Raw genomic sequence first — 17,232 nt, 5'->3', positions numbered from 1 at the left:
CTTTTTTTCCTTAATTCTACTTTTGTTTTTCAGAAATGTTGGCAGAGAAGATTAGAATAATTTTAAATATGATAATTTAAAACCTGTGTCCACATCATTGCCATGTCTAGGCTAACAGAGTATAATAAAACTGGAATATCTAAAAACTAAAATGGTATCAGAATAATAATAGATAATGACCAATGATCATTTACTACAGCAGCTTAATTTTAATTACATTTTAATAAAAAATATTTGGAGGATTTTTATTTATTTTCAATACAATTGCAAAAGAAGTATAGCTTTGAGAAAAATTCAGATGTGAAATAGAAAAATTGCAAATTCCTTTCACACAAATAAATCAAAGATAGTTCATAACAAGCTAAAGGCCATCTATCCCCTTTCTTGGTTATAATACATATCTAATTACTTATAAAGCATCCAAAAGCACACATTTTCCCTCTCTCCACAGTTGTTCTACTCCTAGCTAGACAGTGGGTTTTATCAGAAATCAGCCTATCAAGCAATCAAAAGGCACATGTTGAATTGATTCTCTATAACATAATAACGGGTAAAATTTTCCTTGTCTAGCCATTCAGACAAACTATGTTCCTTTGCCAAGTACTGAAGTTAACAGTTCAGGAAAACACATTTTGCCTTTTGCCTTTAAATTAGCAGAGGTTGTGGGGTGGTGTTGCTTTGGGTTTTTTGCTGGTTTGTAAAATTGCAAAAAAGAACTATATTGCTTTCTGCAAGATGTCCAAGTGCACATATTGCAGTAGATCTTGCAATGTTACTTGTCCTCTTAAATAAATACTTATATATAGTCTAAGTTTTATTTCTTATATAGATTTAGAAGCTTCAGTGTTGCCAGAAATTAATCAACTGATAAATCATGTGTGTGTACATTGTCAGTAGATTGTTAGTTCTTTCACTGTGCACATTACAAAAAGAGTAAGAAACCCCTTCCAACATATGGATGCTTTCCAGGAGCATGGGCCAAGCACAAAGTGATGTGTTAAGATAAAGAGCATTCCAACAAAGCCGAAATCAGCCCAGCACCCACCACCTACCCTGGTCATGTCAATTGCCATTGCAAATACAGCTTTGCCCTCAGCTCCTATGTTGATTAAAAATGGTAGTGACAGCATAATTTATTAAAACCATGGTACATTTGTTGCTTCATATTGTAATCCTCAATTACACAAAACCCATTAGAAAGAAAGGCACGCTTCTAGACTGACAATCAAACCAAATATCCATGTCAGAATATCATGCAGGAAATGTCCATAGGTTAGTATCATTCTGCCTCTGGTAGACAACCAAATCTGAAATTCATGGGGAAAACAAAATCATCCTGCCCCATTTCAAAGCTGCTGCATGATGGTCTTTCAAAAAATGCGATAATATTTTAAAATTATTGAGCTAATTAATATGAACCTAGGGTGCTTTTTTTTTGTAACAATGATGTAGAAATCTGACTAAAGATTTTTTTATAATTTTAAATAGAGATACTCACTCATGACTCTTTTTGCAGTTCTTACAGTATATTCAAGATAATAATAAGACAACACAACTAATTGTTATGTTACCAAAATATGATGTCAGAGAAGACTTAAGGGAAGGATGAGAAGAGGTGATACAGACTGCCTAGCACAATGGAAACTAAAGACATAAAAAAGGGGGAATACAAATACAGTTGCTTTCATTTGTAACAGATAAAGACTTAGAAAAATATCCACAGTATCTTGCTAACATATTATTTTTCTTTGCAGTATTGCCCTCTCTTAAGGCATCAATGTCAAAATTACAAAATAATTTTGAAGCTTGATTAAACTATTATTCTATCCTTTTGTATAATAATAGATAATGACCAATGATCTTTTACTACATTATATTTTGTAAATATAATAAAGGGCGACAGAAGTAGAAGGACTCACAGTATTATCCAACAGGTTAAAGATAAAACCAAATCTTTGATATATTTCCAAATATCACCTATAATAGATATTTGGAAAGATATCTTGTATATATTGTAGACCTATAATTTACAAACTGTTAAGTCAAACTAATTGTTCCTAAAAACTGCTTGATCAGTAGCAATATGCAACCAATTTATAAAATAATGACCAAGACTGTACAGGAATCTGAAGCATTTACATAAAACTTAAGGCAACAGCAATACTATATTTTAATTTAGGAAAACGTGTTACGATGAAAACAGAGAACACTGATGTGGTCTCATTACCTCAGTGTGCTTGTGCACCTGAGACAAAAATAAGTATTTCCATCAACTATCACAAAACTTTAATCTCTGAAAAAGTAGGCTTGTATTAATGTCCTCTTTCCCTAACACTTTAGATAACAAGGAGTCCCTAATTTTTGATATTTCCCGAACATGGTATGCTTTGAATTTGAATTCTGTTTGGTTTTAGTTGTTTTTTTTTTTTTTTTATTTGTTTGTTTGAACTGTAACACACAGCCAAAAGCCAACACACACCCATCCCTCTGCTGTCTAAGCCAGAAAGATGTGTCTGTTTAGTTTCTTGGTAGAAGCAGCCCATAACTGCGTGTTCTAAGTGAGAGGGATCTCTGTAGGAACAGCAGCTGAGGTTGAGGCAGTTTCTCAACAGTGGTAATGCCTCCTACATATTGAAACAGCAATACCAAATATTAATCACTGTTAACATATAAGGTAGCAGGCTCATAATTTTCCCAGCAATACCCCATGCTGTTAGCAGGTGCTTATCCTGCTGAGAAGAGGTTAAGTGGATACTGCTGATTCACTGAGGCAGGTGGATTGCTACCTCTGTGGCATGAAAGGGAGAAGGAGTGGCTCCCTAGGGAAAGACAGGATTTTAAGATTAGAACAACCATTCCTACCAGAGACGTGCAGGTACAGCCTGGCCCGGGGAAAGTCTTCAGATGCATTTTGTTGATAATCTGTTAATAATGACTAATCTCCAGGAAGAAAATTTACACTGCAAGTTCTGTTCATTTTGCTTTTAAGTCTGTTCACATAGTCTATTAGGTGATAATAGCATATGGAAACATAAATACATCTCATTAAAAACAATTGAAAAAATACATGTAAAGGATGCAAAATTGACATCTAGACCTTTCTGTTTCACAGTTCACTATATTTTCAGCTGTTATGTGCTTGAAAAATAACTAGAACCATGAATGCTATGACGGACAAAATTAAAGTATTCAAGCTCTAACGATGTGTTATGGCATGGATAAGCATAGATGGACAGGTGAAAACAGAAATCAAGGACAATGCCTCAATCTACATCTCTATTGAGACTGAGCAGGTATGACTCCAGGTAGGTAGGCATGAAATGCAGCCTCTTTCTAGTCAGCTTCATAGCAAAGATTGAAAAAAAAGCAGCAGCACAGGATACAGCATACTGTCCTGGTGGGGATGCTCAATATTGAAAAGCCGATGGAGCTTGTGCTGTATCCTGTGTTGCAGGCATTAACTACCACAAGGACAGCTTGGTTCTGCCAACTCATGCTGTAACAGCCCAGAACATGCACACAGAGAAATGTTTGGTGGGAAACCTATCGGAAAAAGTGTGAGAGAACAAGTAAGCAGCAAGTCTCATAACACCCACTACAACTCTGACAAAACAAATATAATACATGCATCATGCTTCAACTCTTGTAAACATATCTTTGGCATGCTTAAATGTCACATGAACTATGCAAAAATGAATATCCCCTTCTTAAAATGGTTATGGTTACAGAGAGCAATGCTCCCAATTAAACTATTATAACCATTACATTTATATATTGCTGTTGATTCAGAAAGACCAGTGTACACTTCAGGAAAAGACAACCAGATTATGAATGAGCAACCTCAAAAGGTCAAGAGATCACATGCTTTATAAAATATGCTTACATTAAGCGATCACTTGTTCTACATTTAATTATTTTAGTGGTATAGCCACAATTTGTAGGCAAAGACTGGAAAACTAATTGTGAGAGAGTTATTTTTTATTATGATTTCAGCCATCATCTCTGCTAACTTTCTTTTAAATTTTGCATAGGTGCTACTTGTTTTCTTAGGTTTTTTTTTTTGTTGCTGTTGTTATTCACCTGTTTTCCATAAACAGTATACAAGAAAGCACTGTACCCAGTGCTCAATAGCTGCTGGCCTTGAACAGCTTATTTACCTAACTGTGTATCCCTTGTGGATTTTCTGTAATAATTTACAGAGCTAATTTAAATACCTGAAAGGATGAATGAAATACAATTTGAGGCACATTTATTCAGCTTACTTTAAAAACTTCTAATAAATTCTCTCAATACGTAATTTTATCTTCAGCGTCTTGATTTGAATTAAATATCATTGAACAAGGTGTTCATACTGAATACAAACTATAATTAGAAGAACAGTAACCTTTTGTGTGGTAAGGGGTTCATTTCCTTTTCTTTTGAAGCTTTATTTCTTACCTTCATCTTCAAATCTGTCCTAAGTGTGAGAATTAAGCTTTATCAGTCTCAGCTATACAGAGGCTGGAATTATTACATCTCCCCTTGAAACACTAAATGTACCCTCCCACTAATGCGCCACCAATCAGCAGCACAAAGGTGTCTAATTCACGACAAGCAGTGAAATACACACAGATGCTATGATGGACCTATGATGGGACCTGGGTTTTCACAGCCATGCTGGATGCACTCCAGCAGTTATGTTCACCGGGTGTTTATGTAACACCCGACCGAGGTCCCTTCTCAGCCACACCCCTGCCACTCGCGGTTTCCTTATGGGCACGACCCCAGATTCCCACAGCAGAGCCTCAGATGCCCAGATCCTTAAAACAATTTCATCTTGGTGCACTAAATAACAAAATGCCAGCTCAAGCTGGTGCCTCTGAGATGGAGCCCCGAACAAAGGAACCTCTGGTGTTTATACCTGCTGGCACCACAGGTGACCGGGCCCTTTTTGTGCATGGGGTCAGCAGTTCACATGCCCGGACTCTCCCCTCCTGGGCTGAACCCGCAGCTCACACTGCAGCTGCACCCCGAGCTGCCTGCACCAAAGCATTCCGCAGCAGTCACCAAGACAGGGGCATTTTTCAGAGCCCGCACACAACAAAACTTGCCTAGCAAGCCTCTGAAGATAGAAGTGGCAGGTCTTGTGTACCAGGCTGGTGGTATTAGAATACTAACACCACCTAAAAACAGAGATCCTGTGCTGAATCGCAAAGAAACTTAATGTAAAAGTTTCAACCAAATTGAGAATGGGAATGTGTACTCTATCACACAGGTAGCCCCAGTAAGTAGATTTTATGTTTTGGTTTTTTTTTTTCTTGGTGTTGATAAAGATTAACAGCAAAACCAAAAACTATGCAAAACTCAGTACAAGCCTGGATTACATCCCAAGTGAGTATCTGCCATTGGGTTGTTGAGAAGTTACCAGAGGTGCCATGCTTAGCACTCTCCCTCTTTCATGCATTTGCAAGGACTCTGCAAAGCACAAGATTTTTTCCCTTATTTCTTTCTTTAGTGGGAATGAGAGGAGAGAAGCGTATTTCAAATCCAAGAAATATTCCCTGCTCAAGTCTGTCTCAGGAACAGTGCAAAATTGTATGTTCTTTGTACAAAAGTCTGTAAGCTCACTGAAAGCAAGCAGTGTTGTTCTGAACAACTGTGTCAGGAAAGAAGACTAAAATAAAAGAGTATTAACAAATTATTGTAATTATAACTTTTGTTATAATCCTTCTGGTTAATCCTCTTATTTACCAGGTTGGAATAAACTTCTATCTGTAACTTCTTTTATGATGAATCAGACGCATTAGGAAGGATAATCATATGAATAATATAGTAATTACATTTTCTTTCTATACCTACAAATATCAATTCACAGAATTACAGCAATAGCTCTATGACCTTTTTTGTCAGAGGAATACTGTTATATTGTGTTGATGCCATAATGTTCTGCATTCATTTTTCCTGCCTACGTCCAACTGTACAAATTTCACCTTTACAGAGACACAGTTTCCTCATAAAGCAAATGAATTAGAAACTTTTAATCTGTTGAAGGAATGAGAAATTATTCCTATAATTTCCTATCAGTGGTCTGTATAATTATGTCCTTCAGGTGAAAATTATTAATGAAAAATAATCTTTTAAAAATTATCCTGATTCCTCCTTTGTATTTGACAACTGACCGTTTTTCACTTACTCTTTTCTTCACCATGAGCCCTGCACGTTTTAAACACTGTAATAGGGATATACTATGGAAAAATATCCAGCATGATTACTCAGAAGTAAGTCATAGGAACAGAAGCTGCAACATGCTGTTTTAAATTAACACACTATGCTCATAAGGTCAAAAGAATTATAAACTTTAAGCTGTGACTTTGCAACCTTACCAACAGTGAAATTTTTCCCAAAGCAGAGCTCCATGGAGGACACTACTGGGAATGAAAATAAAATGTTCAGTGTTCTTAAAACATCTGCTACCCTTTGAATAAGACTAAGCAAAGGCCCAGAATCAGGCACTAGAGTTCACAAACACTCATTTACTTCAGCTATTTCCCACTAATAACTAAGCTTGAAAATGAGTCAAACAGAAATGGAAAGCTGAACAATTAAGATTCTCCACATAAGCCCATCTCTATCATTTTATTAAAGGCAACTGGGAAAACCCATACTGAATAACTAATTCAAAATTATATTTGTAGAAAACAAATTAATGTAATAATTTTCTTTCTGAAATTAATTTAAATCTCTGTGGATGTTCCTGCAAATTTACTCTTTACTATGCATACAAAAAGTTATGAAAAGCCTTACTATGCTACTTTAGGCACAGATTCATTGCCTTATTGTTGACTGTAATGGCTATTCCCATCCAGCAGGCTTGCTTTAAAGCAAATACGTTTTTGCTCCTATGTTTATATCAGAAATTCTGGATATTGCTCAGCTGTCTCACTAGACTATAAAATGAGATAATTTCTAAGCCTCATTAACGAGGATGAGTAAATCATATATTAAGTTCCAGTTTTTCTGTCTTTTACAATCTTATTTCAATTTCCCCCAACCACATGGCTGGCTCCTTTTTTTACTTTATTCTGTGTTTTTCAGGAATAATATTTTTCAACTATTTCCAAGATGCAAAATAAGATATATCAGTTTTAGTAATAAATAAATCAAGCTGGGAAACACATTATCTAAATCACAACAGATTCCATAGAATAAGTATTGAAACAAAAAGTAGTCTCTGGCTCAGCCCTATGTTTATTTCTGCTATACCTGAAGGCACTGATCAGGATGCTGTTTTCTGCTTATGAATATTTTCTTGCTACCAATAGGGTTTTAGTTGGTTTATTTATTTATTTATTTTAAACCTAACTTCTGATTTAGCATTTGTTGGCATATGAATACTCTACATACTTGCAGGCAAGGAGTTATGTTTTTCCTGAATTTCCTATTGAAAGGTCTCTGTATTACTATGTAAATTGAATCAAAAGAACTTAAACCTTCTTCCATCAGGAAAAACATATATTTACTAAGTCCTTTGTAGATAATGGAATTTACTTGCTTTATGCAATTCTACCTCTGAAGTAAAATACAGAACTTTGAAAGAATTTTCTTAGCAGACCCAAGCAGGAGAGGAAATGCTTTTTCTCTAGTCGCTGTGAGTTCAGCATGGCTGATTAAAATGGAACCTGAGAGAAATGTGAGTAGGTTTAGATTAGATATCAAGAATAAATTCTTTATTATGAGGGTGATGAGGCACTGAAACAGGTTGTCCAGGGAAGTTGTGGATGCCCCATTGTGGAAGTGTCCAAGGTCAAGTTGGAAGGGGCTTTGAGCAACCTGGTCAAGTGGAAAGTTTCCCAGTCTGTGGCAAAGGTAACATCACTTCAAACACAAATGATTCTATCATTCTACTATGCAAAATCAAGAATCATAATGAAGCAAGAGACCAAAGTTACGAAAAAAAAAAAATTCATTACTGTGCTAGTTCTGGCTAGGGTAGAGTGGCTGGTATGGGGGTGTGTGGCTGGCCTCATAGTGGCTGGTATGGGGTATGTTTTGGGTTTGTGCTGAACACAGAGTTGATGACAAAGACATGTTTTTGTTATTGCCGAGCAGGGCTTCCACAGAGCCAGGGCTTTTTTGTACTGCCATGCTGGTGAGAAGACTGGGGGTGCATGGAAGTTTGGGAGGTGACACAGCTGGGACAAGTGATCCCAGCTGACCAAAGGGACATTCCAGACCATGTGACATCCTGCTCAGTATATATAAGTTGGAGGGACATATGGAGTGACAGCATTTGTCTTCCCACGCAAATGCTGTGTGTGATGGAGACCTGCTCTCCTGGGGATGGCTGAACACCTGCCTGCCCTTGGGAAGCAGTGAATTCATTCCTTGTTTTGCTTTGCTTGTGTGTGTGGCTTTTGCTTTCCCTATTAAACTGCCTTTACCTCAACCAATGGCTTCTCTGGCTTTTGCACTTTCAAATTCTTTCCCTGATCCTGTTGGTAGGGGAGTGAGAGGCTGCATGGGGCTTGGCTGCTGACTGGGGTGAAACAATGACAATTACCTGCCAACATTCAGATTTACATCACTAAATACTATGTATTTGTGTAAACACAAGTATTCATGAATTTCTCTTGAATTATGAGGTAGTGTACTATGACCATCTGAAGAAAAACATGCATCTTTCTTGGCCAGATTGGGGGCTGATCCCAATTATTGAAAAATAACTTTCCAGACCATTAATATTTTAAAATTAGCACAACATGCTTATGTACTATTTCATATAAAACTACTAGTGTGGATGATAGGTGATGATTATTTTATAATCAAATTGGATCTTTTAAACATATGACTTTTAAAAAGGGTTCTAAATCTAAACTACTGTCTGAAATTAAAGGCTCAGTTTTAATAGTCAAATGCAGCTGGGAAAAAACCCCTGTTTATATGATTAATATGAATACTTACAATTCTGCTAGGATTGCAGTTAATATAAAATAAGTTTCAAGTCAGCTTAAAGGTGATCAAGTCAGATTCTTTTGTTAATATTAACAGTAGCTGTTTTTTAAATTATTCAAACCAAGCCTACATGCTGGTCTTCATTCAGATAGAAAGATTGATAATATAAAAATAGAAGGCTCAAATAAGAAATAATAACCCTTTGAAGGTGGAGAGCAGTCTCTTTGAGGTGTGTGAGACTTACGTCAATTTGTAAGCATTAGAATGTTGATAAAGGTGAAAATCAATAAAAATACCTACACCGTCCCCTCTATTCATTAGATTCCTGTGGGTATTTAAGAAAAAATAATATTTCTGATAGCAATCACTTTCTAAGTTACTGCTAAATATGAACTACACCAGCTTGCAATGCTGCTTTCAGCTATTATGTGTTTGATTACATTGGATAAAAAGAGAATCATAATGAACCATATCAATTTTTACTTTCAATAAACTGATCACATTATGCCATTTTATTAGGCAACAATCCAGGAATCTAACCCATCCCCTTTTCCCCTCCCCATTCTTTGGTTCAATAAATTGAATAATTTTGAATAAAATATGTTGAGCGTTCATGGATACACCCATTACTACAAGTGAAAAGAATACAGAGAAAATAATTAGAGGAAAAGAATTAAAAGACAAAAGTAGCGAATATACAAAAGTACTTTAATAAAAACTTGCTAGCACGCATTTTCTCAATGGATTGATTTAGACTTAAGTAGAACTAAGACTGCAGATAGGAACTTCTTGCTGACTCATGACTTGCAAAAGCACTGCATTTGATATATGCCATGTATTTTTGGGTTCAAAAGGTTAAGAACCATCATTATTAATAACCACAAGTTATTTCTCCTTATATCTCCTCTATGTGAAGTTAACACTGTTTGCACTTTTCTTGCTGTACTCACTGTATGTTCCTTTCACTGCTACATCTCTCAGAGAGACTGAAATGAAGTGGAAAATAGAGAATGATATTGTCCTTTTACCCATGAGGAAGACAAAGTGCTTTGCATCATGTAGAATGGAATTTAGTTAAATAGTTTATTCCAATCTGAAATTTCAAAAAAATATTAATTCTACATAAAAATTGCTAAAATTGTTAGAATGATTAAAACATGAGATTTACTCAGATTTGACTGAGATTTTACTGAGACACTCATCATTTGCATGTATCTAAATTTCTGAGATTTTAATAGAAAACATATTCAGGCATTCAACTGGTATTTCTATTCACTCCAATGTACAATGGTAAATTCTTATTTTGTTACCTAAAGAAAGATTTTCTATTTTTCTGCTTTCTACTGGGAGTTTTGCTTTCCTTCTGTAAGACCAGCTGTGAACCACAAGGACGATTATGTGGCTGGAGCCCAGTGTACAAAGAGAGGCTGACAGAACTGGGTTTGTTTTGCCTTAGGGAAGCAATGATAAGGGGGAATCTTATTTGGTCTTGAACTACCCAACAGGACAATATAAAAAAAAGACAAAATGCACAGTGAAGTGCGCTGTGGAAAGGGCACAGAGGCCTCAGGTAGAGAATTTATTTCTTTTTCCCCCCAGGGTACAGCTATGTTACTCATTTTAAGACGATATTGACTACCATGCAGTATTTAGTATCTGTAAGGATACACTTCTAATTTCTTAGCAGGACTAAGAGACCTCAAACATGCAATGTGTGTGTAGTGCCCTCCCTTTATATGCAGTTTCTCAGTGTAAGGTCAACCCCTAAGGAGACAACTCTAGTTGGTAGGAACAGGGGAAAATATACCTTATTTACCTTTTTTTCCTGCTCACACCAGGAAAGAAAAGAATTTGATGCCCTGCTCTGAAATTCAAAAGGCTTCAATATGGCTCTCCAAGCAAGCTTTATACAATTAAGTTGTATGCATAAGCTGAATTTTTGGACATGAAAATTCACAGTGAGGTCAAAAGAACTCTAAATAGCAAATCAATACCCTGCCTGCACAGCTGGATATCACATCTCCTTCTTTTTATATTCTTTACCAGCTCCAATACCCAAGAAATTTAAGTTTAATGACAATGCCATAGCAGAAAACAAAAGCAGCTATGTGACATAAAAAACCAAAAAAAACAAAAAAACCTCCTTGTGATATCTGTCCCAGTAAAAACAGGTTCTCTCATGACACAGATTTACTGCTACCTTTCACAGACTTCAACATTTAGTAGGGAAAGAAATCATTAAGTAGGTTTCAGGGTTTCATTGATAAAGGAACTATAAGCAAACTAAACCTTTGCTATTTTGCCATTATAACAAAAGTAGTAGACATTGGAAATTATTAGAAATGAAAGTAAGCCTATCTATTATCTTGATAAAATCTTTCAGTAAGAGTACAATGTTCTTCATGTTAGACTTGAAACTACATCTATTAATTTTCACAGAATGTTTTTCATTCAAATCATAGTTTTCATAACAGCAGGACAGAATTAATTTAGCTAAAATGCAACAATATGCTCAGAATAATTTATCACAGGAAAAATGGTATTTTTCTCAATATTATGTTGTGCATGACAAATTTCTCAGGCCTGACGCTCTCGAAAGAGTTGTCCTTCTTATGCATTATATATTAAGAGTACAAAAATCATATTTTTAACCTTTGAGAATTTGACACTCCAAAAATATTTTCTTGCCTTTCAGTGCACCTCAAAGGGAAAGAGAGACAGTCCGATAATTCATTGAAATTTGTGATCCAGCAGAACACAGGTTCAGTTTGTATGAAAGCTCATTTTCCATATTTGCATCACAGTTTTACAACAGTTTCCTAGATACCTGAAACCCTCTTCCATGAACAGCAAACTCTGTTACCTCTGTGAGCAGATCAAGCTACCTGAATGCGTGCTTAATATTGTTTATTAGGCTTCCATACAGCAAACTTCCTCATTTCACACAAACACCCCTGGTATACCTATTACCAGCAGCCTAAATAGCTCACAAAGGCTTGGTAAATTTTTAATTAAGGTAACGGAACATACCTACAATAGCAGCTCATTCAGGCATTTCAGAATTCTGCTCTTAAGCCGTTTGATTTGTACAACCCGGGCATGTTTAGCCCAGCCTACCGTAAGGATTTACAGAGCACAGTTGCCCGTCTCAAACAGGCTGTGCTAAGGCTACACAAAGTCTTGGCCATGAGATAAGCACAGAAGGGAGAGACAGGATGGCACTGACTCCAGGCCTGCCAGAGGTGAGAGCTGGCTGCCACCATGGACGAGCACTGAAGTGCCCCCCACCCGAAATATGACCTGAAACTTGGACTGAAAGTTAAGCCACTGCAGTGGGAACTTGAGATAAGATAAAGGTGGCTCTCTTGTTCAGGTGTTATCGCAGACCTGGGAGGAGGTTAACAAAGCGGGGGGGAAGAAGACTGCATCACTGATAACGGACACAAAGAACATAGAATTTATGGGCCACAAGGGAAGCCTGGTCAGCAACTGTGCCAATACTGCTCCAAGTACAAAGTGTCTTGAAATACAGGAATCTAAGTGTATAATGAATAGTGCCTATTGTCAGGATCACACACCATCTACAACCAGAAAGAATATCCTGATGAGAAATTGTTGTTTTCTGATTCTAGACCCCTGTGTGTATTGTAAACAAGGTCCACTCCTCCTCTCAAAAAAAGCAGTGCTACTTTTTAAGCAATACAAATTAGATATATGACACTCACAAGGCATATGACTGGTGTTGGTTAAGAGCAGCAAATATATTGACAGATTACACAGACTTCAAGACATGTGTTTTTTAAACAATTCAGCAGGCAGTCAAAAGTGTTTTCTTCTTTAAGTGAAAATGGAGCAATAACAGAGGAATAAGTTAAAGCACTTACAAAGGTGAGTTGATTTAAAATTATATATAAAATTTAAATTAAAAATATATGTGTAATATTATAACTCATGTATTTAGAAATATTTTAATTTGAACTGCTTGTAGGATGGAATTCCACAATATCACAGGACATTAAGGAGTGTCTGACATTTTGCTCACAGATTAAGTCATAGCCTTTCAATTTGAAAAGCCAACGCTGAAAAATTCTCATCAATTTTTGTTGACTAATGACACAAAGTTAGCAACAAAGGAATATTTTCCATGATTGAAATTTTTCATATTTTTTATTGAATTTTTACATATTTTAAAAATGTTGGGAAAACACTTATTACTACATTAAAATGTGTCCTAAATATTTTATTCCACGTGAGAATGAGATAATTGGTTTCTGGTTCTCCACCTCTGGAAGAGAAAATTATCACTAAAAAAATGTTTTAACTCTTTCAAGGGGAATTGGAAACAATTAAAAAAAGGTCTGAGAATTCTTTGTATAAAACTTTGGAAGCAAAAAGGGGAAGAAATTGGTAAAGAAAATATTGATTACTAAGGATAAGAGCCTACAGCTTACACTGTTGCTAGGTTCACTGTCCTTTTAGAAACAGCTGATGGAACTTCAGTTTTGGAGTCAGAAGTGCAAATCATCAAACAGCTGATGAAAGTAGGCACAAAGTTCCACCAGCTCACGTTATGCTAGAGATATTCAACCATAACTGGACAAATGAATTTCAAATAAAATAGATCTGTAAAACAAGCCCATATCTGCTCTGTTAAATCCCTGAAAATAAACTCCAAGCATAGTGGAAGTGCATTTCATCCACAAGGGAGAGCTTGAACACTTTTTGTGTGAGGAAGGTTCAAAAGGTTATTTAGTGGAATCCCGGGCCTCTGGTGTTTGGAACAGACAATCAAAAATCTAATATTTCCTTCTTACTCTCAGCAGCTGAACCTCTTTGTGAAGAAGTCTGAAACCTAGCATGGGGAAATGAAACATCGGTGCTCATCTAGATTTCTTTTTAATGTTTCCCAGACAAGTGAGAAGAGTGAGACAGAAGCCAAAAGGTGCTGCATGCCCACCATGACATTATGCAAATTTAAGAGCAAGTAATTGCCTTTTCTTTTTTTTTTTATATGGTTTACAGTTTATGACACTTATATCGTCGTCCGGATTAGAGTCTACAAGAATATATATATATACACACACATATCAATCTATATATATGTATAGATATATCTCAAGCAAGAATTTCAGTATTTAAAAGGCATGGCATTGAAAAAAATCATAAAAGCTAAGCTGAAAGATGCAATAAAATTAGCAAAAGTATGTGCTGAATGAGATAAATGAATAATTTTCTCAACTAAAAATCAATACTATGCAATGCATGACTTTCTTGGTCTAATAAAAAACCAACACTTTATGAAAAAAGTCTGATGAAATACTTGGTGAAATGGAAAAGTAATAAAATTTTCTAGTATGTCTTCTGGTTTGTTTTTTCCCTTGAATTTAGTGATGTTTGACCCTTCTTTCCACAGAGTAAACTTTACAGAGAAAACTCTACACTGCAATAACAGCCAGCGAACCTAATTACAGCACAGGTGGAAGGTGAAGGGAAGTCACAATTTTATTAACTATAGCTAGATTTAATTTTATAACAGGAAAGAAAAATTAACTTTCCTTTCTTGTGAGCTACCTGAGAATACTGGAATATATTCATTCATTCAAATATGTCTTTATAGGGTTTTGCTTGTATTACAAATGTCATCACTGTATGACAGAACTATACACAAACAGAAAACTGGAACACAAGAGATTATAAAAAGTTAATCTGGTAACCTACATCCCTTCTAAGAGCAGATACTATCTAACTAGAAGGCAGGTACTATCTAACCTTTCTGAAAAGACCTTCCTTCCCAAACAGCTTTGCACTTACCTTACCTTGGTTTTATCTAAACTACCATCTCCTGGCTTGCTTATAGGAACCCCATCTGAGACAGTGTCAGCTGCTTTAATAAAGTTAATATATGTGAAATCCACCACCATGTTTGAATCTAGAAAACCCATTATTCTCTAAAAAATTCAGCCTCATATGGCTTGGTCTGAATTATTCTTGGTAAAGCTGTCAGCTGTTATTCATTTCTCTGTAAAAATGTTCAACAGTTGAGGGTTTGTTCCCAATTATTTACTTCATTAAAACTGACTGATGTGTAATTGCAATTTTTCACTTTTAAAACCTTGAATTCTGTTATTTTCAAAAATACCATCCATCTTTTCTAATTTACAGACAACTAACATTTCCCTCACATATATTACTTTTTCATTTAAAAGAGGCTTCTTTCCACACAAGACCATTTTTCATCTCATCTCTTTATCATGAATTTTGGAAGAAAAAAATTGGCTTAGTAAGAATAAATCATTTGAGGGTTCTTTGGGTCTTTTACGTTGTTTGGGAAGTAGAGTAAAAATCCATTATTTGCACAGCTTGAGTCATAAATCTTTGTATTATTTATATACGTGTGTATACAAAATGCATCAAAAATATTGCTATGACTTATAATACAGACTGAGAAAGAATCATAATTGGTGGCATTTTTCTCAGAAAAGTGTCAGAATTTGTAACTTCCTTTCAGACAATCTCTCTAAAAGGGTTTTTAAAATAATAGCAGCAGTGCAGAGGGATGATGCAGCTGTTACGGACCTGATTTCAAAAGTGTTAAACATGCGTAGAATCATAAGAATTAGATAGATAAAAAGTCCACAGAAGCTTTAGATTACAAAGCCATCTTAAAAACAAAAACAAACAAACAAACAAAAAAAAACCCAAAAAACCCACAACAAAAAACCAAACCAAAACAAAAAAAAAAAAAAAAACAAAAAACAAAAAGACCATTTTTGCAATATTATTTAGGACAAAGCCTTGACTAATAAAATCAACTTTATTTGGGGAAAAGAATATGATTAAAAAGGGATGAGAACAAAAAGTATTCCTTTCTAGAATATCTGAAATGTGCTATAAATTCTGTGCTGTTTTCTTCATTTCTTCATTTAAAAATGCAAATAAAGAATTCATGCTCCTTGACCACAATTTTCTATAGATTAGCTTTCTGTTAACTTGACCTACTCTGGTCCTTTATGCTGAAAGTAAACTGTGATTCTGATGAAATGCTATAGTTGGATTGCAAACTGAAATCTCTTCTGCAGTTGTTTTTTTATGTCCTTTCCGTTAATTCTGGATCAGCAGGGAATCCAGTATTAGCAACATACAGGCGACCATTTATAAGATTTCTTTTACTCTCAAGAAATCTTTTGCTGTGCTATCAAATAGCACTCAAGGTTACTGTTTGTGGTACACAACCCCATCCACCATTTACGTGGAATGAAACAAAATCCTTTTCCTGCATACTTAGTAACTCAAAGAAGAAAATTCAGGTTCTTTCTGTGTATATCAGTGTTATAGAGCTTAGTGATAAAGGAAAAAAATATATTTCCTTTCCAGGGAAGCAGAAATGAAGAATAAATGTGCATTAAGCATTGTAAATGTAGACCTGGAGCGTGCTGCCAACTCGAGTCACCATCTAGTAAAAGAAGTGACTCCTTTAAAAAAGCACTGGAAAATGAACTGAATTTAAATCTTATCTTTTTCCCAACTGTATCTGCATGTGTCTGCTGCAGCCAGCATCGTGGTTATGCTGTAAGCATAATACAGTTAAAACAACCTAGAATATAATTCATACTATGGCTGTGCTGGTACATGCAGGCTGTGACTCAAAAAGCATCCTCAATGGATTGCTCCCATATGCTTCCCTCTGCACCAGCACCAGATCTTTCCTGAACTGAGACCAGTTTGGGAATCTAAACCAACTAAAACTATTCCTTCTCCCTTTCTTTTTCCCTTTTTCTATTGTTCTTTCCTTCTATTGTGTGTTGATTGGACTCACCCATTTGGCTAAAATGGATGCAGCCTAAGTCAGTGTAAGAAAAGCACGAAGCTGCAGGCAGGAGTGGCATGGCCAGAAAACATGTTTTAGTAGTTGTTAGCAATTTAATCAGCTTAGGGGTATAGCAGCTCTTCAGTTTGCACTTCTAAGTTGGAGTCAACAATGTAATTAAACACAGACTCAAGATGGACTAGCTATCCAAATATGTACTGTTTCTTAGCTGGATTTTACAGCTTATGATGAATTCTGTAATTCTGTAGCAAGGAAATGCCTGTAAATGGTTTTTGATTAACCACACTGTTATTCCAATAATAAGTTTGCCATGGTTATAGCAATGTGCAGATACCTTAGCCTCACATTGTGCAACCTGAAATCAAATTAGAGGGGGATTTTTTTGTTGCTTTGGTTTTTGAGGTCCTTTATTTTGGCTACTTTAGAATGTCTATTTTAACATCAAATTGTTCAGGTTAAAAAAAAATATCCAA

Source organism: Onychostruthus taczanowskii, unplaced genomic scaffold (genome assembly GCF_017590055.1).
Source record: "Onychostruthus taczanowskii isolate IOZ18803 unplaced genomic scaffold, ASM1759005v1 scaffold12, whole genome shotgun sequence".
NCBI classification, from domain to species: Eukaryota; Metazoa; Chordata; class Aves; order Passeriformes; family Passeridae; genus Onychostruthus; species Onychostruthus taczanowskii.
The sequence above is the reverse complement of the archived record's forward strand: the minus strand, read 5'-3'. Positions refer to the sequence as shown.